Consider the following 26,748-nt stretch of genomic DNA (forward strand, 5'->3'; position numbering starts at 1 on the left):
TAAGTCATTTAAGAAGCTAATAGAGAGTGGTGATGTAGGCGTGTATATGGATGATGTGATTGTAGCTACGGTAACAATAGAGGACCACATAAAGGTGTTGAGTCAAGTTTTTGAAATATTAAACGAAAATAACCTTGTACTCAGATTAGATAAGTGTAAGTTCTTATATACTAATGTAGATTATTTAGGTTATTCGGTATCTAGCGAAGGCGTAGGACCAACTAAAGCGGGCGTGCAAGGGGTAATAGATTTCCCCATACCGCGGGATATTCATAGAGTTCATTCCTTTGTCGGACTTTGTTCTTATTTCCGCAAATTTATAAAAGACTTTTCGGTTCGAGCGAAACCATTGTATGACCTATTAAAAAAGGATACTAGTTTTCAGATGGGAGAGCGAGAGTCGAAATCCTTCGAAGATTTAAAAGATGCGCTAGTCAAAGCTCCTGTATTGGCTGTGTTTAATGCAAAAGATAGTACGGAGTTGCATTGCGACGCCAGCTCTATAGGGTTTGGAGCGGTGTTATTACAAAAGAAAGCGGACCGTAAGTTGCATCCCATTTTCTATTTTTCAAAACGTACGACTAATACTGAGAGTAAGTATCACAGTTTCGAATTGGAAACTCTGGCTATCATTTATGCGCTGAGACGTTTTCGCAATTATTTGATTGGCGTAAAATTCAAGATAGTTTCAGATTGTAACGCGTTGAAGCTTACCCTAGATAAAAAAGATTTGAATCCTCGAATTGCCAGATGGGCATTGGAGTTGCAAGATTATGACTACACTATCGAACATCGCAGTGGAAATAAGATGAAGCACGTTGATGCTTTAAGTAGAATAACCGATGTTCTAGTAGTAGAAGACAATCCTTTCGAGTTTAACTTATCAGTTTGTCAAAGTCAAGATGCCACAATCAAGGAGTTGCGTGAACGTCTAGAGAAAAAGGAGGATCGCGACTTTGAATTAAGAAACGGTATTGTATATCGGAAGATGGGAGACAGCTTATTATTCTATGTTCCTGAAAATATGGAATCTAATGTAATATACAGATATCACGATAGCATGGGTCACTTAGGATTAGATAAAGTAAGAAGCATTATCAAGAGTAGCTATTGGTTTCCGAACATGAAGAGAAAGATAGAGAATCACGTCCAAAACTGTCTTAAATGCATAGCGTTTTCGCCGAGTAGCGGTAGAGTAGAGGGGTTCTTGCATTGCATCCCAAAGGGAAATGTTCCTTTTGCAACAATACATATCGACCATTACGGTCCAGTGGATAAGCAACGTTTGTGTAAACAATACATATTTTTAGTAATTGATGCATTTACTAAATTTGTAAAGCTATATGCTACTAAGTCTACTACTAGTAAAGAAGTTATTGTCTGTCTTTCTCAATACTTTGCGTATTACAGCAAACCAAACGTTATCGTCTCGGACAGAGGAACAGCGTTCACCTCTGCTGAATTTACTGAATTTATTGAAAAACAAGAGATAAAGCATGTCAAAATAGCGACTGGCTCTCCTCGAGCTAATGGACAAATTGAACGCGTAAATCGCGTTGTGACTCCGATGTTGGCAAAGATCACTGATAGTTCCGTGGGTGACCACTGGTATAAAATGTTAGAAGAAGTTGAATACGCGCTAAATAACACAGTACATAAATCGACCAAAGAAATTCCTAGTAAATTGCTGTTTGGAGTTACGCAGCGTGGTAAAGTCACTGACTATATAAAAGAATATGTCGAAAACGATGTAAACGATAAAGATCTAGATTTAGGCAAAGTTCGGGATACTGCTGCAAAAGAGATTGAGACTAGTCAAAAATATGCAAAAGATCACTTTGATCGCAAAAGAAAAAAGCCACATCAGTACGAAGTAGGAGATCGCGTAATGGTGCGAAATTTCGATAGTAAGGTAGGCGTGTCAAGAAAGCTGATTCCGAATTTTAAGGGTCCGTACGAGATATCAAAAAAATTGCGAAACGACCGATACGTGGTTAAAGATATAGAAGGACATCAGATAACTCAGAAACCGTACATGGGTACGTGGGAAGCGGCGAATCTGAGACCGTATGTGGTTTCTGCCTAAACAAAGTCCATTTGAAGAATAGTCATAAAACACGATCGAACCAAAGATACTCGTTTGTTTTTGTATTATTTAGTGTTAAGTATATTATACCACTGACATGTATTTTGAGTTATGGTTATGTATTTCAAATTGAATTATTATATATGTATTCGGGAAAGCCCGAGACGGGCTAGTGTCAGTATGGCCGAATTGTGAGCGTTAGGTTGGTAGTCCGGGAGTGAGCTAGGTTGGTAATGCGAGAGTTAGGTTGGTGGAAGAACGGCAGTAGGAAAAGAATAGGCGGCGAGACAAGAAGTAAATAAAGCATGTGCGAGTAAATGTATTACGAGAAATTTAATTGTCCAGTAATCCCTCACACTTAGCAAATGAATTAATAATTACGTGGATTTCTAATGGGCCATGATTGGTACTTCGGTCATTTAGCCAACCGTTCGTACTCTTAATATATTAGCATATACACTGCGAAAATGACGAATGTGAGACGGCTATCAGATAAAATAATTCAATAGATCATATACGACTACATACGCTTTTATGGCTGCTGTTTGACACGCTACGATATGAAAGATCGATAAAAAGAAGTAGCCATTGAACGAGCATCCTTTGCCGATTTTTCTATCCTTGGACATAATTTTTGGCCGTCATGCGTCTCGCTATATACATTGACTTCTTATCTCTTCCGTCCCGGCGACCTTGATGCGAAAGGTCTCGAGTGAACGTTACAAAAACTTCTATCCCGGGAACACATCAGGAATCTATCAGCATCGACGAGGGGCAGCTGGCTTTTTGTTCGATCTCCTCGTATATCCGATCTTCGTGGAATTGCGTCGGGAGGTTTCCTTAGGGTGGCAACTCCTAGCCGTCTTCGATCGAGACGAAATCAGGGAGCTTGCGATGAAGTTCACTATCCTTGTGGCGAGATGTTTCTTTTCTCAAAGAAATCCCGTCGGAAGAATCGGTCAGTGTTTCCTGCAGGGTACGTTATGGAAGGATGTTTCTTATCGCGATCTTTAATTCTCTTTCGGTTGATACAGTTACCTGACAACATATTACGCATGTTTGAGAACGGCAATGTAGACACCTTGGATTTATTATAGCAAATATCATAAATTCGAGAATCAATAATTAATTACGACAGCATGATTATTAATTGCCGTATTAATTATTCAAAGTGTAGTTAATATAGATCATTACGTTTGCACGATTTGAGATTTAGCGCCAGGTTTTGTTTGTAACAAATAAATTATTAATTATTACATGAACACTTTTTAGAATCGACGATTGTTACTTCGGTACGCGCTTTGACACTTTGGTCGTCGCTTGGCTAACAGCGTTCTTTTAATATTCGGACGATATAATTAATAAAATTTCTTGCGGGCACCTGAACGTGCTGAGAAAGCTCGGCAGGAGAAAGGACGATATTGCGGCGGGACAAATCTCGGTTGATCTCCAGCAATCTTGACATAATCCGGGCAGAATGCCGAGCGAGCTATGAATTCGCGGGAGGGAAAAGTTTCGTAGCTCGGAATGCCATTTAATAGATTCAACGCGCCCTCCAAGTTCTTTAGACGTCGTCATCGCGCCGCGCCGCGCCGCGCCGCCCCGCCCAGCCTCGCCTCGCCTCGCCTCATCCCATCATATGGAATTCGCACTGTAGGAAGTTGGTTCGGATCGAGGAAAGTGTTCCAGATAGGACGTTGAAGAGGGCTGCTCGAAGTTTGACGCGGCAATCGTCGCTTCGAAATGACAAGATTCCGTTCGAATGGAAGAGCAGCGCTATTGGGATGAAGCTGCCGAGGCGTTTCCAGAAGCGACGGTATAATCGGCAGGACTATTTCCAAAGCGTTCTCTCTCTCTCTCTCTCTCTCCTCTCTCTTCGCCTTTTTACCATTTTACCTAGCGCTAGGATTTTATCCGTGACGATTTCGACGCGCTAATGGATTTAAGCGGCGAGTAACAGCGAGTAAGCCGCATTCGGCGCGAAGCGCGAGCGGAAAGTTACGTGATTTCACCGCGTCGGTTTTTCAACGCGGCTGCATTCGACGAAAGTACCTCGTCGGTATTACATCCGTGTGATTTTTTTGTTAATCGCGGCCGTGGAAATAAAGTCCTTCACAGGAGATTCGGTCGTTAATCTTCTGAGAAATTATTATCCCGCGCGAGAACGTATTATCCGTAATACCAACGAGTTGTGTTGGTGTAAGTTATAATAGGGTAAGATCCACCACCTACGGAGATAGGAACAATTATACTCTGATTACTTTGGGTATCATCGGCGCAAGAAACTAACAGTGAAACCTCGCCTCGAACCACCTCAGGCAGATCGAAACTTTTTAGATCGAAGATCCACAACTCGAATGGGAGATGTGGTTTCTGCTAGTGCAGCAGTACGAGCGGTATGCTCGTCAGCGAGGGCGAAGGGGGGCACGCAGGTAAGGGAAAAACGAGAAAAGGGATAAAGCAAAAGACAGTGCAGGCAGGTTCATAAGAAAGGGCCTGGAGAAAGAGAGGGTCAATCGGGTGCAAGTACTTTCCAATAGCCCTCCATCATACGAGACGGGCCGTTCGTTCTCCGACCGAAGTAAAATATTAGGTTGATTCTAGGAGCGGATAGTTAGAGCACAAGTCAAACAATGGAGCACAAAGTGCCGCGGAGTTTCCAAGCTTTTGCGCAAAATTGCTGAGAAGCGGCAGAGGCCGGCGAGCTTCTCGAAGAAGAAGAGTGGATGGGCTCTTGCAAGCTTCTATACGAAGAAGGTTCACGATAACGGTAAAGGGAATGCTGCCGACTGGATACGGGGAATAGTTAGCCTGCCGCGTAGTCCACTCGAATAGATTTCATTTCCTCGAGCTTTCGGGCATGGGACTGCTTCCTGCGAGATAGTCAAACGGAGGTAGATGCGCCATTCGACATTATGTGTAATGCGCGAGGAGACCCCCTTAGAATTTCCATCTCCCATGTCTGGAACCTAAGTAATTAACTAGCCGACGAACTGCGCCGCGCTCAGGCGAAGATGGAAGGGCGGACGAGGAAGTTAGTTTGGCTTCGGTTTAATATCTTGCGGACGCTCGTCAAAGTTCAGACGCTTCGTCCCAAGAAACGGACATTGCCGCGCTGCGTCCTAAACTAGGATGAGCCGCTCGCTAATAGCCCGTTCCCTTTAAGAAGCACGTTGCGAGATTACTCGTTCGCCGCATTTTATCCCTTCCGGCTTCGTACTATCGAACTCGCTTCAACGTACGCCTTGGATGTACAAAACGCTTTTATCATTACGCACTTACCCTTTGATTACAATCTTTCGCCGTTTATGACGCGAATTACCTTTCGGAGCAGACGCTCGAAATTAACTTAGCTGATCTTTCTAAAAAGTCTTTCTCGTAAGATGCTTTCTTCATCCGACAACAAACGTGTGTTATCTCAACGTAATTGAATGGTTTCATAAATGTTTTGGTAATATGTCTTGTCATTCATCTTTGCTATTAAGTTTCTTGTGGATAATTTTAATATCTTACGTTTTACAGTTTTTGTCTATACGTATTTCATTTAAAACTCCTTTTTGAAAAACGATGTAGTATAAAAAGGATGTAGTACAAAACCAATAATTTTTTATAATTGTTAAGTTTATAAAAAAATTCTTATAAAATTAATTTTTATAATTTAAATTCATTTTTTGGCAATGCAATATGTTAAGAAATCGCAAAACAGTATTTATGAATTTATGAATGAATTTCTCACTTCAAACAAATTAAATCGCTTTTCACGATGCCACGGATATAATGTATAGCTCATAGATTATCCAAAGGCAGCGGGGAGAAAGGTGATTTGCTTGATAACACTGGTGGAAGGTGGTGCACAAATGGGCTATGTTCAACGTCATGGGATATTTTGTGCGATGCATTACGACCGTCGCAAAAGGAGAAAAATAAAGAAAATGGCTATAATCATGTGGCCTGGGATTTTTATAGCGGTGCGGGTCTCGTTTACTGCCATTGGTGTCGTAAATAGTATCGACGTTACAGATAGCTAGTAACCAATAGAACTATCACATTCTGATTATTGTCTCAGAATCTTCCAATGTTTTATGACCTCTTTTAAAATACTTACGAATATATTGCATGACCATTAATATACGTATAACGTCGTATACTGACAATAATCATTTTCACTTGCAGTGATTACTAGTCATTCACAAGTAATTATCGGCATAATCACAAACGGCAAAATGAAACATTAAAAGAGTTGAAAAGTCTGTTAAAAGTTACGACTATAGTATAAATCAGGTCGTCAAAAATCTAGATTGTTAAATCGTTTAGCAGTAATCAACACAATACATCAATAAAATAGAATGCCGATGGGTTTGAATGTACCTACATGACTGTGTGAATATCGTATATTTTCATTTTATGAACTAAATCAACAAGTCAAATTTGTGTACATAAAAATCGACAATCGAACGTTTAGTTTTTCCCGTTGGGAGTGTATGTGTCAATCGTCAATTCCCATCCCTTTTTTATCAATAATATTTTCACCATAACGGAGAGAAATGTGATTTTGCGCAAAGCGTGACAGCCCAGGCTTTACTAACCGGCTTTGAGCAATCCGCAGATCGGATTATTTTTTACTATAGCGAAGAAATCGTACGATCAAAAAAAAAATAACGTTGAAAATGCGAGATGAAAGCAAGGTAATTACGTATTCTCAAACGTAAGAACATCGTTAATATTTTTCATATGTTGCATTTATTATCTATTAATACTTGAATACGTAATTAAATTTCAGTTTACATTTTAATTATTGTAATCTTTGTAATTTTTATATTTGTTACAGTTTCATACCAAATACAACTGCGTAAAATGATTTTCTGAAAAATTTATATTAAAAGAGAAAAATTTTATTCAAATTTAGTGAATTAGTTTTAATTGGAGTTCAACTTCAAAAAACGTTTTCAAACGTTTTCAGCATTTTCCTTTATTAAACATTCATACTGGAAATTATTGCTGTAGAATGTTATAGAAGCTGTTCAGATTAGTCAAATATGACGATTCGCTTTGATTCTTGACGCATGTACAAAATGTAATATCATCGTTGCACATAGCCGCGCTTATCCGTGAAAGTCTCGGTTGTATAATAATGTCGGTTGTATAATAATTTTGCGAGGGATTCACAAAAAAGAACCGACGGAAGCGCAAGGGTAATCATGACGATTACTCTGGAAAAAATAATTTGGTCCCAAAATATGGTTATTACCCACATTAGTGCCCACACGAATAAGAAATCAAATTATTTGAATTGTTCGTAACTCTAATTTTACGTTATTTTTTCAAATAAACGTAATTAACTAAAAATTGCAATTAAATATTTTATTTCAAAGATTTTTAAGTTATATCAGTTAAGTTTCTCAATTAGTTCCGTCGATATCTAGTTACGCAGGAATAATTTTTACTCGAGTAAGGTACTAACCAAAATACTAATTGTAAGCTGTTTAACTATAAAGATAACAGTCAAAATTTTTCCCACTGTAGGGTTGCGAACAATCTAAACAATTTGATTACTTAATCATGAGCCCCAAAGTGTGTTATAACTGTATTTTGGGAAAACAATTTTTCCCAGAGTAATTGGCCTTCTTCATATATGGCCATCTATGATTGGAGATGTAGCTCGATAATTAAAGCTTAGTTAATTCAAGCACGAGACGAGCCCTTACTCCGAGGTGTATACGGAATGACGACGTAGCACAGACAATGTCGACCATATTCATAGAGTTTTCAGACCCTTTGTGCGTGAGACAGCTCGCTATCAAAGTCTAGCACCCTTATCTCTACACGTGCGCGTCACGGTCTGAAAGAGCGCGCGAATGAATAGCATCGCAGTTTTGGAGGCCCTAGGAAGGGACGGAGGGAATGTGCGCGCGTAAAGGCGTCGCGCGTCTGCCTTCGTGATGTTATATCCGTAATGGTCGGAGTGAGGAAGCTACGGGGAAGATTTCACTTTATCATCGAATTAATAACCGGTGGAAAGTTCCGTCGGATATGCCAAGTTTTGGAATCGTGTTGTTAAAATCTAACCCGTTCGTAATTAAAGCGTCGAGCAATTAAAATCGTGATATTCGATTCTTTGACCAGACAGGTACAAAGTATATTGGATCAATTAATCTCTCGCCCGTGTCTGCCTTCTTCCAATATCGATCGATAACGACGTCGGTCGAATCTAATCAGCGATGAGAAACGCGTTTTTCATCGACTGAACGAACACCGTAGGCGGTCATAGTGAAACTTGGAGGTGACGATAATGACGTTAGTAGATCACGGGATTGCCGTCAATCTAGAGAACTATAATAATGTTAACGGAGATATTAGATGGTATCCCCTGCGGACGCACCCTTTTTATTTCGACTAATGCCTCTGGCGGACGGGCAATTTGCATGAGAGAAAGCTACGTCGTCCCGGGGCTCGTTAAGTAAAAAAAAAAAAAGAAAAAAGAAAAAGAAAGGTTTGAGTCGCATAAAAAAATTATATCGATCAAACAGAGCCGACGGGACGGGGAAACGTGCGACCGCACGGCTGCCTGGAGGATCTGGTGCCTGGTACAACTAGCTAGATATGTAATCATGTCGAGAAAATCACTACCCGATGGATTCGTCCCTCCGATAGCTTTCGCAACGTGCGTTTAATGAAGGGGTGTCCACCGAGCTCCCTGGCACGGGAAGTCGTCCATCATCGTAAAATCTTCCGGAGCGGTGGTTAAGGGTACAGTTTCAAGGACTAGAAGCGCGATTGGGACACGTACATTCCCGTGAAACTTTGAACAGTGTCAGTAACAACGTTTATTACGAGTGATACTGTCTTAATTTGTATATTTTTACTTTTGCCTTGACGATGTCAAAATGAGTTTCAACGGCGAGAGTTGTGCACGCTCGCGTACGTACACGTAGATAATTCTCGGTATAATTAGAATCCGTGAAAACTTTATTGTACTATCCGTGTACACGTTGACGAAACGAGCACATTCCACGCATACAGCGGGAGGGAGATTTGTTGGTTTACAGAGCTTATTATTTCAACGAAGCGCAATACTTTAACGAATTCCAATGAAACGCAACGAGACAATATCGGCACAATTGCGCTAGCTACAGCAGAATCTGCAAGAGCCGTGGAGAGCGGGGGGGGGGGGGGGAGTGGAAACCAATAAATCCGACACATCGGCGGGTTTGGCCGGCCGCGAAAAATATTTTATTTTTGTGCGAAAACCCACCACGGCGTCCCAGTATTTTTCGCGGCGCGATCGTAAACAACTTTCACAGCGCGAATTGGCGTGCTCATCGAAATTGCCTCTGCCGCCGCCGCCGCTGACATGCGAGTAGATCGCGAGGAACAAATGTTCATTTATTATCATCTATCGACGCGCTATTGTCCGTGCATTGCACTTAATTTCTGCAATTTCGTTTCTCACATTTGTATATAAAAAAAAAAATTCTGCTTCGTATCACACGCGGTGACGTGCCTCGAAATATTCAATGGTGCTCTACACTATTGAAATTTATTAATTAGTCTTTGGTCGTTAAAGCGGCATTGCAGCACGAGCAGAATAATATTTCGCAATTTCTTTTATTCAGAAAAAAAAAACTGGAAATATTATTGTTTGATAGCGCCGTAAATTGCTGGAAGAATATTTCATAAGAACTGAATTTCATCTTCGCAGCGTCGCTCTACAAATGCGAGAGAATCGTGCTGTAAAATTGAGGGGAATGTAAGAATAAATTAGGCAAATTCCTCGAAATCGTGGAATACTGCGTCGCTTTGTCGTGAACTCTCGCCGGGTCATTCTGTGTCGCGTCTGCCCCGAACAGGCCGGGGGTATCACGTTTAAAGGCTTCCACGTGTTCCGTCACGACGTAACGTACCCGGTCGGCGAGACCGTCGTTAAAGCGAAACAATGGGCATTCGGATTACGTCCAATTCATTTGTCACGCTTTCGAGAGCGGTGGAGATGTGGCACGGCGAGGGAAAAATGGAAAACAGCGCGACCCGGGGCACGGCACGGCGGCGGTGAGCATGGCAAAAAGAGACATTGCCAAGAAATTAATTTCACCGTTAACCGTCTGTGAGCTATTATACGACCCGCGAGTTCTGCTGTCCGGAATAAGTTATCATCTCGCGAACGAAGCACAAACCGACAGAGAAAAGAAATATTCATAGAAACATTTAAAAGGGGAAAGAAATTCGCTGTTCAAACAATATTGCGTTTTATCAAATATTCTGTTCGCGAAATATGGAGACATTTGCTCGCTTGCTAATTATAATATCCTGTAGCTTTCGTTCTACTCCTTTGTTCCTCCTTTCTATCCTTACTTATTGCTTTCGATAAATCGAAAAAAATTTAATATCCGTCAGAAGAGATTTTTCACGAGACAAAATAAATATTCAATATTCTTTTGCTCTTTTGTCGTAAATGTGAAAAAAGAAGCGGATAATGTTTTTAAGTTATAAATCCGAGTAAAATATCAACCATCGCGGGTTCTCGTTACTTCGGTGTATTACGTCTCGGGCAAGTACTTAATAACGGAGCTGCCGTTGCGCGCGGGTGTCCAAGAGCCGTTGCAGCCAAAAGTGCAGGTGGAATATCCCTTAAACGTGCCAGTCTTGATAAGCGCCGAATTAGCGGCACCACGTCGGGGATCTCGGGCAATTAGTCAAGGGGAAGGGGCACGGACGTGCCAAAAAGCCCGGTAAACTCGTGCCACGGCCCCGCGAACTTCACGGCGACTTCGAACGTAAATCAGCGGCGTCCGGGTGGTGTCTCGTTTTAGCGGGACACCCGGTACACACGCCGCACTTGCCGGGGTTTACTGCGCGGTGAGTTACTTGTGGGATTAATATCCCTATCTTCTGTTCGTTCACATTCAACCCTTTGCGAGCACGCGCGCACACAGCCGGGGCACGTTACGTACCAAGATAACGCGTCCGGGTGTGAATGGTGGAAACTGACATTTCCACCCTCTGTCCTGCATAGTCGGTAACGGTGTTGCTGCGTCGGCAGCACACCTTCGATTTATGGCTTTGTATGTATTATTTCGACAGTTCTCTTTCTTTCTTTCTCTATCTTCCTATCGCCGCCAACATTGGTCTCTCTCACCGACGTGTTATTCGCTCCGGTTCTCTTTTGCTGTCCACCCGTTTTCTACTACCTTTTCTCCTTTCGCGTCATTCACCGCACTGCTTCAGTCTGTCGCATCTATTATCTATCCTTTCTGCTGCTTGTCAGACGATTGCTTTTCTGAAAATCGATTATCATCCACCGAACAACGTAACTGCTCTATATGCAATTTGTATCACGATTGATTTTTTTTTTATTAACTGTATTGACAAGCGATATCAATCTTGGCAGTGCTATTGATATTGAATATTTTCGTCATTCCAATTAATCCTAAATATGTAAAATTTAAATTTTTCTAGTAAAAAGAAGTTATGGAAAAACTTTTTTTTGTTGAAAAAATATAAATTTAATTTTTGCTTTGATTAGTTTTTTTGCTTAGTACGGTAACATGCACGAGTTACGAATAGGTTATACAATACTCAATTGTTTTAAACAGGAAGACCGATATGTGTAAAATAAATAGAGCTATTCAATTTTAATTTCTTTGACAGTTTATATCTTTGAAATAATATATTCTAATATAAGCAAATTTTTTAAATTTATTAATTGATTATTTAATTCATCGACTGATCAATCTTAGAATGTGACAGCGTAAAGGGACATAAACTAAAAAGTTAGTTGTTTACTCAAAGATATTCAAGATACTGAAAAAAATCTCAGGTTAAATGTATTTTTTTGTAGTATTATTGTATTGTAGTCATCGGTGAGTATTTGATTTAGAGAGAGTGCATATGATATACTCATGTGACATCATTATGATATCATCGAATGACAAATGGTATCCTTATGATATTATATTATTATGACCTCTATCTAGGAATTAATCTAACAATTTATTTTTCTAATCTTATTATATATCTAATTAGTATGAGCTATTGGTCAGCGGCTTTAAACATGTCGCCTCTCAGTTGTACTCACGTATAAAATATATATGAAAGTGATAACTATGTACAAATTTATAGCTTAAGAGCTAATCCCGCAAATTCTATTTCACTGTCCTCACATTAAATCACAAATTATCTAGTAGCGTTTTCCTTCTCACGTAAGCTACCGTTCAACTCGAGCAGCAAACTATATCGCTATTACCGTTGGCGCGGGTACCGTACTAATCCCGAATTCAAGGATAAGTCTTGATACCAGGAATTCCAGAAGTGCCAGGATTTAGCAGCGCTTCGGGAGGTTTGCAGCCGCGAGAGCGTTTTTGATGCACGCTTAACCGCCGCAGCACGTCAGCAGTGGTTAAGTAGTTCAGCACGTTGGATTTGCTGTTTCAACAATTTATAAAGCTATGCTAGAGATCGCACATCTACTATTGCAAGAATTTATTCCCGGGTGTTTTTACTGAAACAATTTGATCAGTCTTTTGTTTTTGAAAAAAAAAAAGTTTTAAAAAATCATAATCATTCCACCAAAAAATTAAAGAGACACTCATAGTTTCAATGTGTGTAAAATACATTTTAATTTTATTTCAGTAATATGAAAAAAATTGTAAATTAAACGCTTCTTAAGTTATGATCCAGAAAAAGCTTATCGCGGAACTTTTGTGTGTAATCTGTACCGCTTTAAGTATCATTGTTTCATAAATGCGTTTTATACCGAGGCGGTGCATTAATTCCATTATTAATTCCATTATTAAGTCTCAAGTATAGGACCGGTTCAAAACTTTGTAAATAGATTACTTTGGTCGGGGGCGCCGCATCACTCGGTTTAGGATAAATTTGTTAAAATTGAATTTGCGTGTTAAGCGGTGTAACGCAGAAATCGCTTGTCGCACAGTTTAATCCTGTATGAGGAAAGGCAAAGTTACCATCAGTGTGTATTATCATAATAAATTCCGTAATTCCGTACAGAATCCCTTATATCCCTCACATACCTTCCCTAAAATTCACACGTGCAGGCAATTTCATCAAAGCCTTGGGTATTTACGTTAATACGCAAGAAACGTTGCGTACATATAAACGAAGAAATTACTTGTTAATTTCTAGCGATATTCATTTCCTACATCATATTACATAAGTAAGAATTATCTCAACAATACCGTTTGTGAATAATAGAGCGTACACGTGACATTTTTCATCTCATTCATCTTTTTATATAGGAAATGTAAGAGGATATTCGTTCGAAGCCGTTCTGTTAAAACAACACTCTCAAATATTCGATACTGGCGAAGAATATCGATACCGATATTGGCTTCGGGCTGCCAATCCCAATATAAAACGCCATTAAAATGGGTAAAAAGAAAAGCTATTCGTGATCAATGTGGTTTATTAGCTTTACCGCAAATATAGACGTTATGTAAAAATCTCCGTGGAAAATATTCCGATTTCTCATGTCGATAAAATACATTTGTTTTGTTTATCAGCTCAAGAAGAATTTGGAGATAGCTTCTGCATTAAATGTGTGCAAAGTAAATTTAATCTTACATATAATCTCAAATTTACTTTATTTTCATTTAAAAATGAAAATGTTTTTTATGAAAATGTTTTTTCCTACATACTATATATATAACTTACAAGTTGATTCGTAAGCAAACACTTTTAATATGATTTTTATCTGATACAACGACGTAAATATCATCTTGTCGCATTTTCAACCGAATGGATTTTAAAATTCAAGATAGTAGTTACGTTGTTATACCATCTTGTCGCACTTTCAATCAGACGGACTCGCTCTTCAATTAGATGGTATAATGCACGTCAAGTGTACGTAATCAAGATAAGTACGATGCAGCACGCATTATTGATGAGAATGTGCTTGATTTCCCGATCACGTAAAAGTGGACCGCTTAATTTCTCGCGGAAAGGAGGCTAAAGGGTTCCCTTCGTCTCTCAAGTACCATAGGTATCCATGACGACGCGATGACAGTGTCTTCCAGTCGTCGACATCAAAGAGCTCGTCGAGTATTAGTGACAGAAATCGAAGCCAGCTCGACGGGAGAAAGATAGTCGGTTAGATAGATCGAGATACGCCAACTCGTCCTACCGTTGAACCGTAAGAGGTTGCGAAGAGGACGGGAAATCGGGATGGATGGATGCGAAACGGAGAGGCTCACAGCACGTAGTACCCCTTGAGCTATTGATCAACGGCGACGAGGTACCGACAACACGCCCTCTTAATTAAACCCTCTGGGAATACGAGACGAGCGTCTGCATGGGCGCGAGTACGGGGTCATCCACGAGTATTCTGCGAAACCGACGACTGTCGTCGTCGTCGTCGTCGTCAATGTTCTCGGGGAAGAGGACTAAACGTTTCAAGTTTAAACAACCTTTCGCAACAAAGCCCTCGAGGTCCTCAAGCGGTTTGAAACGTTAATAACTTACTTATTCCCACGATTGGCAGCCGGGCGACCATTCTTTCTCTGTGTCCCGTCCCTTTTTTTTCTCTGATTTGCTTCCGCTCGTCTTTACCTCGTGCCACTGCAAGTTCGAACAATCCTTGGAGTTTGAACGACGCGATTCTTTAGTGTCCTCTGTGAAAGCGGATTGTCAAAAGCAGAAATCACGCCAACGGTAACGTCCGAAGAAGCTGTCGCCTGTTTTCGCGAAGTTTGCACGCTTGACGACGTTTCGCGAAGAAGATAATTGATCGAGATGCACCTGAGACAGTTTGCCGACGACTAGATTTAATGTCAACGAGCGCAACGCATCAAATTGAAAATGCCTACCCTTAATTAGATAAATTTAGGGCCCTCCACTCGTGCCTTCTAATTCTATTTCTCTTGCTAACTCTATCCATCCACGACGCCTGGTTGCACTTGAGCGAAAGTTTCTGCTGAGTTTCGGTCGGTGCGACCTGGACGAAGTAATGCGAAAGGGATTGCGGACACTTGGGAATGGAGAAACTCTCGCAGAATAGTGCAGATTTAATGTCCATCATTAAAATAATTTGCGCATTAATAAAATTCAATACTTGTTCTTGTTTGTTAAAACAGAAACTTGTAAACATATGTACGTACACTAAAAAAGAGTTTAGTTAGATAAAAGCTATCAAATGTTGAGCTAAAAATATAATAATTCCATTTTCCTAAATATGTATGAAGGATAACCTAGTTTAAATTATTTTCGATTATATTAGTGCCAGATTTAATTTGGCATTATTTCATTAAAAATTTGATAACTATTACCAAACTCTTTTTATCAATGTATACACTGAAAAAAAATTTACTAGACTGAAATAAATATTTTTTCATCAAATGGTACCAAGCAGAAGTTTTGTAAAAAATAAATAATATTTATTTCAAATAAGATAATATTTTCTATAATTTGGAAAATGTATTATACATTTTCTAGATTGATATATACGAAATTAATATATCAAAATTTTCTCTTAGAACTTGAGACTACGGAAAATGGCACCTTATTACAAGTTCGATTAATGAAATATACGTGGCTATAACGTCAACGTAAAGGCGAAGTTAATTATTTGTGTCCGATAATAAAGCACTCGCTGCTGCAAGCGGCATCAATCTCGCGGAAATTCCAAGAATACCTTTCTCACGACTAAGGAGTAGTAAGTAGTTTCGCGCTTAAAGGGGTGTGAGATTGGAGGAACGACGCGCGGTACTTCGACGGATGGGGTACGGCGCGGGGTGGGCGCACTCTCGTTCGTCGAGTAATTAGCGACGGTAGGAGGAACGGTTTATTAGCGCGGAAAGTGCCGAACACTGCCAGGGCAAATATTCTCCGGATCGCGCGTGTGCGCGCAATGCACTCGCAAGAAGAGCGTGGGCGGTGAGCTAAACTGCCGGTAGGTATCCAACCCTTATTTCGAGCAAATGGTGGTTGCACATCCTGTCGTGGATCCTAACTAACGTTGCGCCAACGTTGGCACCATGCGCAAGATAATGAGACCTGCATTCCGCATATTTGTGTAGAGATGCTTTCGATGCTGTTGTGCCGAGAATGCGAAACGATATTCGCTAAAGAGATACTAATATTTCTTGCACGTCAGAAATAATTGCTCGCTACCGCTCGTTGTCCGATTCTTCTTGTTATAATACTGTTAAAGCCTCACTTTTCTTCTTTATGTCGTTGATCCTGTTTCTCTAAAGGAAATAATATATTTTATTTTACTTAAGATTATCCTTCAGTTTTTTTCAAACAATAAAATTAGAGAGAACTCCATCGAAAGATCTTGGATTTTTCGTCGGCATGACTTTCGCATTATAACTTCCTTGCAGCTCCTTTTCGTGTTCGAAAAAGGAATTCCAGCTATGTACAAGGATGGGTAAATTCCGAGCAACTGCTCTCCGTTCACTCAACTCTTTGTCCAAAAGTAATGCCAGAAGTAACGCGGACTCACCCTTGACGCACCCCCTTTGTGCCATAAGTTCGTAGAATGTGCAGAACGTGGCGATACGGCTAACTCAAGAGTTCTGTAAACAGCGCGATGCTTGACGGAAACGGAACTGACTGATGTCAGAAGAGTGGTAAGAATTAAAAAGTTATTGCAAGCTCTTTAGAAAAAGAGAAAATAAAAGAAAAGATATAAAGGTATAAAGCGGATTTCAAGAAACTCATCTCCTAACCGCCGCGAGAAAGCAGAAATCCTGGATAGAACAATCCATTAACGCAAAAGACAATTTTACAGTTAAAAAGTAAAATTATAAATTAATTTGCTTTATTTACAAAATGCAATTTATTTTATCATTCTGTTACAACGTTAGACGCTTGTTTTCATATTCGCAAAATTCAGAGCCTGCAGGCAAAGAGAACAATAACATTTCCCCTCTAATATCTTGTTTTCTTCCACCCGTTTAATAATTTCCACGTATACAAATTAAACATGATATCTCTGCTCAACCTATATAAGTTTCAACATAAATCACGCTCCGCCACCTGAAAACTCGAGGGAAGGCGAAATGGGAAAGGTGACTCATTAAAAAACTATATATCCCGATGCTCTTGTCGCCGCACGATGAAAGGGTAAATTTCATAAAACTCGCTTTCTCCTCAGGCTCTTACTTCGTCCGAACTGCCGGTGGCAACTCCGAATGAATTTTACATGAATCCGTTTCCCCTACGGGCCGCGCGAGCGCGCGCGCGCGCGCGCGGTAAAGTTAATAGCCGCAAAAAGAACTTTGCCGCTCGACCGGCTCGTTAAAAGAAAAAGCACAGTTCGCTACGATACACTGTCGTCCACTTCACCTCGCCTCTCATTTGTCCTTTAGTTCCACCCCGGTCCACGATCACTCCGTTCGCTCGAGTTCCAATCTGCTTCGTGGGTGTGGGGTGATCTTTCGTGTATCCTGCAACCTGCATCCGCCTGTGTATGAAGTGCACCGGTTCGGTTACCATCGTGAAAGGAGCGGATAAAAGGCTTCTAAATTTCCGTCAGGTGATAGTTCCTCTCGACGACCGTCGAGTATCTTTGAGACAGCCTTCATTTGTGCCCTTCCATCACTGTTACTCGACCATCTTCTCGCCATCCTTCCGCTTTCTTCGTGACGTTGTGAAAGTGGGATGATTTCTACTGGTGATTCTCTTTTTCTCTTTCTCTCTTGACACGAAAGATAAAACTTTTTATCGACAATTAGACAATTCTGGAAGCCAACCCTTACAAAAAGTTTCGGTATTAATCAAAATTTTTATATAGCAGCCGATAATAATGTAAAGAATGAACGACTCATAGAGAACATAGATAACTCTTTTTATTTTCTAATTTTCGGTCTAATTTTCAGTCATTTATGTATGTGTGCAACTGCATTATTGTTTCTTTTGTTTCTTTTTATTCACGTGATTATGAAACATCATATTCATGTTTATTTATGTGTTCATGTAATATTTAATTTCTAGAAAATAAGAAGATGTCGTTTTAGAAGACCAATATTGGCCACCTTCGTCTATTTTGTAAATTTAATTTTGTAAATTTTCCATCTAATTTAGATGTCAATTAATGTCCAACAATATAACCCCCCCCCCCCAAAAAAAAACTGTATAAAATGCGCGAAAGAAAAATGGCGAACCGGCCAACTACGAATTTGAAAGCTTAATAACGAAACTTGGCGAAGTACTTTGCTGCATGAAAACTTCTACGAAAGTAGACTCATGAATTCAGTTGGTTCAATTCCAGCACGAGCAGACGGACCAACCCGATCAAGACTGGTTCTTAATATTGCACACACCCTAAGACGGTTTTCGTGAGTATTCAACAACTGTACGACTTCACAGAGATGTTGGCGCAGCACGCTTGGCTGATTTGTGTCTATTTTATTACACCTCGCTGAATCGCCAATCCTCGCGAGTATCGATTGACGTTCCCAATTTACAAAGCTATTCGGAAATATCCGTTTGTCTCTCGTTGTCCCGTATAAACGAATAACTGCATCGTAGCTTTTTATAGTCAAACGCATCGTTAACTTTTCTTTCGAGATATTTAATAAAATATAAACAATATATCTCGCTATTAAAATCAACAAATGTAAAAAGGCAGAAATAAAAATATCTCCAATAATAAAACATTCGAAACGGAACGTCATTACGTTTTAATAGGTCCGTATGTTTCTTTTTTTCTCTAGTAAGTGCAATATTTTAGTTGAGTTCTGAAAATAAAAACTGCTCGAATGTCGCACCGCATCTTTGTAACATTATTAATTAAGTGAATAGTATCGAGCTTGTGTTGGAAAAGAAATACATAAAATAATGTTGATATTTGTTTTGGGATTAATCGTTCTGCATAAATAGTGCCAATTACCCTTGCAAATATGAAAAATAACGAATGTCGCGATGGCAGCGGTGAGAGATGAGCAAAAAGAACGAGAGGGAAGTAGCGAGAGAACACCGTAGTCGACACTGTTTCACATATAACGGGTGTCGAAGAGTGGCCGTTACTTGTCGCGGACTAACCAGCTCGAACTAATCCGGGGAATCTACGGTACGGACCGATACCTCGATATTTAGAGTTATTGCCGGATCGCAGAAAGTTCCGTTCCAGGCTAGTAATCGATGTAACGCCGTCCGCTTTATTGCCCCGGTCCATTAACCACCGTTCGGTTTGTGTGTACACACCCCGGTGGTAACGCCGTAACGAGAAAACGGACGGCACACGCTGTGCAGATGGGACGGCGGGGGAACGTTAAATGTGTGGTGTCACAATTACCGCCACTGCGGACGTTTAAATTCCCACTAGTCGAGCAACGATCTTCAGATTAGGTGTAAAATAACAATTACATTGACCGTTGTATTATTATTTTCGGTGCATCACAAATTTCACGTCATTCAAGACAAACTCCGTTAACGGACGAAATTGGGAGAAAAGTAATAAACGTATATCTGAATACGATCTCTCTTTGGAATAAACAAGATCTGAAATTTGAACCTAAGGAAGATATCCTGTAATTTGTATATTGTCTTCAAGTAAGTACGATGTAAATTCAGATTTCATGCAATTATAAATAATTGTTACTAGTGATTTATTCGCGGATTAAATCACTTAAGAGAGAAAAATATTAAAAAAACTTGAGTTAGATTTGCTATTAACAGACATATAAAATATAATGACTAAAAAAATATGTGATAATACAAAAATTGATTATACAAAATATGGAAAAGAAGAAAAATGTAATAATAAATAGAATTAAAAAATATACATATAGCAGTTAAAATTTATTAGTAAATAATTATTCAGGTAATGATTGATATACATATATAATATATACATGAAAGATAAAACCAATTAGTGGATTAAACATACTATTGAAATGCACGATGATTGCAGTTATAAAGTCCGAGGAGTATCAAATATAAAAGTGAACTTAATATAACGTTGCAGTGAACAAAAATAAAAATAGTCGTGAAATCATAGAAAAAAAAATTTTTCTATTTTTCTTACAAATTAAAAAACCACGCAGTAATGATATAGCTGAAGCTAGCAGCCAAAGGCAGCAGCCAAACAGCGAGCGGCCAGGGCCAAATGTCATATAAGCGTTTCCAGAGGGCACCATTCAATCAAACGTTAAAAATTGCCTGGTTATGAGATTTTTAACGAACTTTGAAAAATTTACATAGGATTTAGTCATTATAAAACATAATCGATCATGCTTTACGGAAAGATATTTCCAGGCAAATTTGGAGGAAATCATATTTTGCGTTTAGGCGTGAAGCACAAAAAACAATAAAAGTTAATTTAAAAAATATTTATAACAATTAGGAAAATGCACGTGCTCTCGCGAATGATCAATCAGTCGATTGTACGTTACGGAAAGATATTTCTAGCCAAAATTGGAGACAATGGTATTCTGCGTTTAGGCGTGAGGCGCAAAAAACGAAAAAAATTAATTTTTTAAATGTTTATAACAATTAGGAAAATGCACGTCCTCTCGCGAATGATCGATCAGTCGATTGTGCGTTACGGATAGATATTTACAGCCAAATTTGAAAGAAATCGTATTTTGGGTTTAGGCGTGAAGCGCGGAAAACGATAAAAATTAGTTTAAAAAATTTATAACAATTGGTAAATTACAAGTCTTGTCGCAAATGATCGATTATGTATTATAATGACTAAACTCTATGCAAATTGTTCAAAGTTTGTTAAAAATCTCATAACCAAGAAATTTTTAACGTTTGATTGAATGGTGCCCCCTGGAAACGCCTATATGACGTTTGGCCCTGGCCGCTCGGAGTTTGGCTGCTGCCTTTGGCTGCTAGCTTCAGCTACATGCGGTAATGCAGTGTAAGTTCGCGTACGAGAACACAAAAGTGTTGGAATGTTAAAAACAAATTACAAATACAACTCGCCAGTGCAGAATAAAAAGTTTACGCGCGACCGTGAGACCGTTAGTTGAAAATTGTGTAACGTTATCTCAGCGTTATATCACCGTCTCGTCACTACGCTGTTAATTAAACAGCGCTATATATATCCATTTTGTCTGCGATCAAAGAAAAATTCCTGATCTCGAGCACCAAGAAAAGATAAGAAAAAAGTATTTCCGCGTCTTTGATGTCGCCTTGCTATTTCTGTCGAAAGAGCGCGGGGCGTTGAACGCAGAGGCGGGCGGACGCAAAATGACGGGGGTGGATTAGCAGCACCGGCAGCCTGAGGTAATAGGGTGGGCCGCTCGACATTACGAACAAAGTAATTTATTTTCCTTCACTTGCGATCCTTATCGAAGCCGAGCTTATTTAAGCGGCCTTCATCCCAGAAAGCAAAGAGAGGCAGGAAGAGAGATAGCTCCTCAGCGTGCGGAAGTGGTTGGCCAATGGAGACAGGGATGCTCGACCAATCGCCGTCATCCGTGTCCTTCGTCACTCTTCGTCGATCTATTTACCGACCGCCATTCGCTTAATCCACCTGAGTCAGATCGACGCGAGTCTACGACTCGATTCGCAATGATACGGCCGATTTAGTCGCGCGGTTGACCGGCGCCATGTCTCTCCAATTACGGCTAACTCTGTTGAGTTATAATAGCAATGTGATTATGTGGCTCTCTTTCTTCCGTACTTTGATAATAATCATCCCATTGCTCGGGCTGCTGCTCGATTATTATCGGTATTCCCCTGTTTCACGGTCCTGTCTGTGGTTTTCCCCCGGGGAGAAGTTATTTTCCTCGAACATATTTATTCCATCGAATGGAAAGTCCAATATGCCGTTGATATATGTACACGTAGTTATTTCTCTGCCAACGCGCGGGATACATTACTCGGCACGCACATATACATGTCATTGTGTAATTCGATATCACGCTTGATTCTGAGAAGATCGTATCTTAATCTTTAAATTTTCGTTCATGCTCTAAATTATATTCCACATATCGCTAACAGTTACGCGCGTAAATGATTTATAACGAAATTATGACCGAATTAATATTATTTTGTGTAATATGTTTTAATTAATAACGTCATTTTGTTTAACATTTCATTAATAATTCCCTTGATATATTAATTGTGCATTTCAATAAGAAATGATCGATTTTTAGAGTCACGTTTATAAACAGGCAATTTGTTTTAACGAGCATTTAATGGCTCTTTTAATAATTTTTCAACGCTCTATATGTTGTACTTGTAATGCGCAACGACATGGAATAAAGATATTAAGACGCTATCCCAGGGCGCTGTCCAAAGCGCGCCGTATCTACTCTGTCTGACCATATCAGTACCGTTACTACTTGCGCGCCACGTCTGATCGTGTCTACCATTCACTGCAACACCTCACGACTTATAATTTACAGCGCGTCGCAATCCATTAATCATGGCCATTACGTGACCAGGACTTATTTCCGCGTTTCCTCTGGTCGTAGAAACGGCGGATAATTAACAGGAAAACCGGTTACCCTTTAAGCAACGCCGAGGAAACATTGCGGTTAATAGCGCGGAGATAAAGACATCCAGTGGATAGCTCGGTCCTTAAATCGCGTGACCGACCACGCTTCTCTCCCTCGCCGAAACTTTGTCGCTGGCTTTTTCTCCCTTCCTTTGATTGCACGCGTCCTGCCTGCACAAGTGGTGCGTTTGATAACGAGATTTCTTTCACAGGAATCGGATAATGTCCCGTGCTAATTGCTGCACGTGAACGATAATTTGCAAAAATGCTCCGAACGTTTACAATATTTTCCGATGCACCGTAGGTAATGTTTTAACGTCCGCATAGGTCTGCGTTAAGTTCGCAGATACTGTCGCGCACGAGAGATACATACATACCCCCGTGTCTGTGTAGCTATCCGTGTATCGTCTCAGCACGTATACAGCGAATAAAAGTCACGGTGGTTTACTGTTGCAACTACGAGAAAGTTGCGTAGCGACTGACGTAACCGTGTAACCGTTCCAACGCCAAGTGACGTACCCTCCGCGTATAGCTCCACGATTTATCTCCGTTATTTTTCTACGGCGCTTTACTTTAGTTTTGACTTGTGCTCCCCCTTCTCTTCGCAATTCTTTTTCGCGACACGCGTTCCGCACAGAAAAATCTTTCAGTTCGCGTCGCGAGAAGTTATCTTATCACATTTAGGAAACTGTAACTGCACTTAGAAATGCTGACGTTCTATTTCATGCCATGCAAGCCGTCTTAGGTTTTCTAGGGTTGCGTACCCGGATGCATCGCGTGCAATATGAAGGGAAAAGGATGGATGGTTGCTCGATGAGCATCGTTGATACTCTGAAGTGAAGTACCCAGAATTACGGGGAAAATTTCTATTTACTGGCAAATAGCCAATAGCAAAGGCCAATATTAGCGCATGGCAAATATTGCCAACCCTCGCACAGCCATCGGCCACGAGAAGTCATGATGTACGCATGTTCGGGTAACACACGGCGACAGATTGCTCGCGTTCCAATTATGCCCTCGTATCGATTTAAATAATAATTAGCAAACGCGCGACGACTATGCAGGCACGTAGGGTTACGCGTCGTACGTTTGAGCGTTCCATGCTTTTTGCGTGGGACCTTAAACCTTTCCAGTTAATAACTTCGCATAGTTATACCCGGTGTAATTATCACGAATTTATTACCACGCGATGCTGAGAGCGCGCATATAAATTACATAAGTGATATAATCATGTTACAGCTCTATCATGCAAACTGTACGTGTTATATCTTCCAACAGAGGTTCATTAGGCTCGCTTTCTGAATGGATTATGTAACGTGATATCTTGCGAAAAGATAGAAGTCATCTAATATTGCATGAGTGTTGTATAATAATACAATAATATATACAAGTAAATATATACATATATAAATATAATATATTATATATATATATATATATATAATATGTATACACACAATAATATAAATTAAATTAAATAAACTTTTAAAACTATTATATGTAATTTGTAATATAAAAATTGCGTCTGTAATTAAATTAAACTTTATCAACACGTAATAATATACAAAGTTGCATCCAGTTAAAAAATTATATTTTCAGTTCCAATTACAAGTTACTACAAAGTCGTTTCCGTCTGGTGGAAATGGAAAACGACAAAACAAGCAGAGACACGGATCTATCCCACTTTCTACGACGGAAAGGAAACATGTGACAAGGTAAGAAGTCAACGACCGGGCCGATATAATTCAAATTTGGTATCTCGGCGTCGCCGGCAGAGGCAATGTCGTGCATTACAATATCGCGCATAATGCCGACGAAAAAATGCTCCACATGCGCTCAACGGGGCGTCTCTAGTAGCGTCGTAATATAAATCATCGAGGCGGCAACGGCGCGTGGTGTTAGCTAGATAAACCGCGCGCGGATAGATTCATCGTCCATTGACACGAAAACGATCGCCTCGCTCGAGGCGCGATGTGCGAACGCGCCAGAAGGGCACAGCAGATTGCACCCATTCTGAAAGAAAGAGGAGAGTGAGTGTCCATCCGTTTCACGGGTAACTATTCGCCAGCCGTATCTAAGGTGTGTATATCGTACTGGCGAGTCCCAGGCAGAAAGATACCTTTTATCGTCGCGAACGCGTCTCCTCGCTTCCGCTTTGAACTCACCCTTTCTGCATCCTTCGTCTTTAAGCTGTGATTTTGATTTTTCCTCGGAGTCTCGTAGACGACGGATATTCGGGACTCTTACGTGTGCATCACGGCACGCGAGTGTGCGTGTTTTACGACGAGTCTGCAGTCATGCAACCGAGAGGAGATTAGCCGGGGAGGCGCGCAACACACACGAGGTGTTCGACGGAGGCGACGGGAGGAAGCGGAAGTCGAGGGGTGGATTGGTACCGGGGTGTGGGGTGTGGAAGTCGAACGATAACATTCAGCAGCGCGCCGAGATAACGTAATGTCGGTAATGGCTCGTAGGATCGGGGCTAACAACCCGTAAGAAACGACCCCTTCGATCCGAAACAGCCGCCCTGGCCGCCGTTCGCAAATGGCCAGACGGAGACGCGATTTGGCTTGTCGTTTCAATTGATTCGAGACACGTTGGCCACCATAAATAGCACGTCTATCGTCGGCATAGAAAGCGAAGCGGGGCGGGAGTTAACGACTATACGTGTGAAGTTACCAACGTCGTTATCTATGACGAAGTACCTGGAGATTCACATGATTATGTAACTGACATTTGAAAAAACTAAATCGAGGTACAATTGTATTGAGAATATTATGACGAGCAGGTATCATCAGTTATTGCGAAAGAAAATTAGTAAATGCATTTGCCAATATCAATTGCAATATCGCTATCGAAACTCCACAATTCTTTAATACAGATACGTAATTTATGTTCTCTATTTATTCGTTGTTTCGCAAATACAAATGAATTAACAATTGCGGCATTTAGCTTTTTCTAGTAATCGTCAAAATTTGTTGTAATTATGCCCATTATTTAGAGGTAGAGCGATGTTGTTTCTGGCATTTGCGAAATTGCGGCGATAATGACTGAAATATTCTTGGTAATGCTCACACAAAATTTATTGAAATATGAACGCTCCAAATTGATTAGCGCGTCGCGATAATTACATGTGGCATTTCCGTGTATCAGAAATGAAATGTATTAATAATGGGACACGCGGCAATCCCTCCCGACGATCAATAAACTCTCGCACCGTCGCTTTTTCGTATACGTATGTCAAATGCCATGTAATGCTTATAATCATTGTGTTTTGACAAAAATGGATGTCGTTGCGACATGTATGTACGACGAGCGACCTACTACGAAACCCGCAGGATATCGATTTTTAAGGTGGCAGTTCGTCAGCCGGTCATTAGATGAATTATCTTCCAAATGGAGTCCTTTATCTGCCAATCTGTCTATCTCCCTCGGTATATTAAAACTCATTGTTAAAAAAAATGATCGTCCAACGCATACCACGACGCAGATTTATAACACTCGCTCAATCTCGAGTCGACTTTAATGTACGAACGGTTAAGCGTAATAAATAGGACGTCATTTTACTTCATTTTCCCCTCCTGTATATATTGTGCATTTCTTCTTCTTCCACGTAACTATATTTGCGTCGCAAAAAGGGTCGCTCTGTTATAGCCAAGGAGCGCGGTTGGATGAGAAGAAAGCCGGACCGTTAGCAAAACGGAGGATTAAAATGGAGTTGATAGAGACCTGAGAACGGATAACGTATTAAAATCTGCAGCGCTCGTAGTCAGAGAAGATGGATCAAAGAGATCGCGAGCTTATCGATTGAACGGGAAGAAAAAAAAGTTTAATAACTGCAAGTCGGTGTCGCGTTCTCTTCTCGTGGAAGAAAGATATATTAATTCAATCTCTAAAAGAGTTTCATTATAGATTAAATCTTACGAATAAATGTTTTTGGATTGCAATAATTGCTTGCAAAAGACAACACATTTAAGACAGCACATACAATAGACAGTATGTTAGTATATTATTTTTTAATGTTAAAATATTTAAAACTATTGTCTCTTAATCAATAAATATATAGAAATGGTACTCTTCATTTCATATAGTGTTCAGAATAGGTATGGCCTCCTTTCAATAAATTATAACATTATTTTTTACTTTACGAGAACTTTGTATATAAAGCAATCACCCACAGTACTTTATAACCACACTGCAACAATATTGTAAATTGTAATCTTGCATATTGCATGCATTGTTTCAAACGTAC

General features: G+C 40.1%; 1 protein-coding gene and 2 long non-coding RNA genes across 4 annotated transcripts in view; 2 read left to right on the plus strand and 1 right to left on the minus strand.

Moving 5' to 3' along the window:
• The window catches only part of LOC105833411, a 110,371-nt gene extending 107,963 nt beyond the window's left edge, over positions 1 to 2,408 (plus strand). Inside the window, exon 6 of the long non-coding RNA XR_004962423.1 lies at positions 2,289 to 2,408. This is a non-coding gene — a long non-coding RNA (uncharacterized LOC105833411). The remainder of the gene's footprint in view (positions 1 to 2,288) is intronic.
• The window catches only part of LOC105840233 (bifunctional heparan sulfate N-deacetylase/N-sulfotransferase), a 266,600-nt gene that overhangs the window by 219,623 nt on the left and 20,229 nt on the right, over positions 1 to 26,748 (minus strand). The gene's annotated exons all lie outside the window — the stretch shown is intronic.
• On the plus strand, positions 24,099 to 26,638 carry LOC118644680. The gene is made up of 2 exons (XR_004962424.1): positions 24,099 to 24,211; positions 26,151 to 26,638. It is a non-coding gene; the product is annotated as an uncharacterized LOC118644680 (long non-coding RNA).

Source organism: Monomorium pharaonis, chromosome 3, assembly GCF_013373865.1.
Source record: "Monomorium pharaonis isolate MP-MQ-018 chromosome 3, ASM1337386v2, whole genome shotgun sequence".
NCBI classification, from domain to species: Eukaryota; Metazoa; Arthropoda; class Insecta; order Hymenoptera; family Formicidae; genus Monomorium; species Monomorium pharaonis.